Raw genomic sequence first — 2,500 nt, 5'->3', positions numbered from 1 at the left:
ACAAAATCTAAAAGAAAGGTCTTCTTTATGGAAAATAGTAAAATAAGAATACCAAGACTTCACCTTGGAAAATAACAAAACCATCTTGAAAAAAGCTTATTTTTAATCTTCTTTGTAGGCAGAAAATAGTAAGGCGAAAATAAAGTCCCCTCTAAGCTCTAAAGTAACAAATACGACGTGTTAAAAAAAAAAAAACTAACAATAAAAAAAAGAACCAAGACTCCGTCTTGGAAAATAACAATCTAAATTGTGGAAAATAGTAAAATGAAATAAAAACCGACTTCACCTTCGAAAATAACAAAATCAATCTAAAACAAATGACATCTTAAAACAAAACTATTATTTGTTTCGGAGGTTGTCTATGACTGTTCATAGACCGCATAATTTCCACAGAACATTCTCAGAATATCAAGAGAGAAAAGCAGCGTTCTGCGGGAAATCATCTTGGCCAGTGATGTCGTTCTGGGTTTGGTCAGGCCCAGGGAGGTAAGTACCTCGTTATTCTCAAGGGGCCACTTTCCTCTTGCCCCAACCGGGAATCCAAAGAATGTGACCTTGCTAGCCTTCGTCAGCACTTTGACTTGATCACCAAGAGGGGTATAGTACGAAACTTTGTGCGAGGCAGCATCTGACAAGGTATTCTTTGAAAGCTCAAAACGGACGGTGACATCGATCACAACCGCCTCCTCATCTTTTGCAAACACGAGGTCAGGCTTTCTCATCTCTCCCGTCTCGGATATGAACCGTGGCTCTTTGTATACAGACCAGCCCAATCTAGCCGCTTCCTCTGCCAGAATGTTACTGATCTTGTTATGTCGCGCAATTCTTGCTTTCTGTACTGCAGGACATTGACCGAGAATGTGCGAAAGGGACTCGAGTCTGGCAGAGCATTTCCTGCAGGAACGTAGGGCCCCATCTCTGCCTCTGTTCAAGCTTTCTCTTGTTGGGTAAATATTTGCCCTTAGTTGTAGTGCTGCGATAAAGAAGCATTGTTTAAAGCCGCACCATGGCCTCAACCAAGCATTACTGATTCTATCATGCGCAAAGTTTACAATGCCCCTTCCTTGAACCGGCTTTTCGCACCATCTCTGAAATTCATGCTCCCTCCAATCGCAGGGTCTCGGATATACAGGTTCTTTTGACACCGAGTCCCTGAGAACGAATGTTGGGATTGCATCACTGTCACCCCCTGCTCGTACCCACAAATTACGGTATTCTTCCTCCATACCCTGCGAGGACACAATATTACGGGTGATAGCATCGGACGAGTTTGCTATACGTTGCAGCCTTCTAACTTGAACCGAAGGGATTGTTTTTTCCAGTTTCAAGATGGCAAGGCCTCCGTCTCGGGCTCTGGCATATAACAGTCCATCACAAGTTGAAGCGGGAAGGTGGAGCCATCCTTTTACCGCCTTTCTAATCTCTTGGTCCAACCCACGGAGAGTTGATTGCTTGCAGTCCGAGTGGTCTGCAGGATATAACAATCTGGGTAGGGCATAGGCATTGAGTAGTTCAACCTTCTGAGTTGGCTTCAGAGGCGCCTCATCGATTTTCGAGATCCATGTCTTTAGCTGACAATGTAGATCAGGCTGTATAGTGCCAGTCCAAGGGCCAATTTTCAGACCAAGGTATTTCGTTGATTCATCAGGTTGGATCATATGGACATCTTTATTTTTGATAGTCCATGGGTCGCAGTTGTTCACCGTATATGAATCTTTGGTTGGGCTTATCATGAAGCCCTGGCACTTTCTGGCCTGAACCTCCAATCCCGATAGCCCACAAAATGATTCCAAGATCGCTAGATTGGCGGCCATACCAACCCAAGATTCGCTCACCAACACCAAATCATCAGCAAACGCAAGAGCTGTCACGTGGTCGGTATCAATGGAGTACCCAACTCCGTGTGACTCTAGGGTGCATATCAAAGGGTCCATGGCAAGATTGAAGAGCAGGGGTGACATGGGGTCACCCTGTTTGACACCAACACGTATGCTAATTTCTCGAGTCGACTCGCCATTGCTTTTGAACGAGGTCGTACACCGATCGTAGGCGTTCTGGATGATGCCCACCACGTGTTCATCTACTTTCTTGTGCCTTAACACCCATAAAATATGAGCATGCGAAACCGAGTCAAAAGCTTTCGCTATGTCGATGAACATGACAGCCAACGGCCTGTGCAATTTCTTAGCGTGTCTCATAAGGTCCTGTAGCACCTTAAGATTTTCAGAGCAGCCAGATGCCGCTATAAAACCACGCTGCCTTGGGTTTAAGGGACAAGCACGAGCAAGACGTGCAGTCATTATTCTGGAAAATAATCTCAGAATCATTGAACCAATCGTTATTGGTCTCCAGTTCCCCAATTCTTTCAGCTTTTCATCATCCATAACCTTAGGAATAAGAATCGTCCTATTCTTTTTCAACTCTTTGGGAATAATTCCTGTAATCATCCATGCATTAAATAGGGCTGTCAGTGTCCGACCCTCGGGGTCGGCAGCACAGA

The sequence above is a fragment of the Petromyzon marinus genome, unplaced genomic scaffold (genome assembly GCF_048934315.1).
Source record: "Petromyzon marinus isolate PM22_M1 ecotype Great Lakes invasive population unplaced genomic scaffold, UKy_Petmar_22M1.pri1.0 PM_G_Scaffold_28, whole genome shotgun sequence".
Taxonomy (NCBI): domain Eukaryota; kingdom Metazoa; phylum Chordata; class Hyperoartia; order Petromyzontiformes; family Petromyzontidae; genus Petromyzon; species Petromyzon marinus.
The sequence above is the reverse complement of the archived record's forward strand: the minus strand, read 5'-3'. Positions refer to the sequence as shown.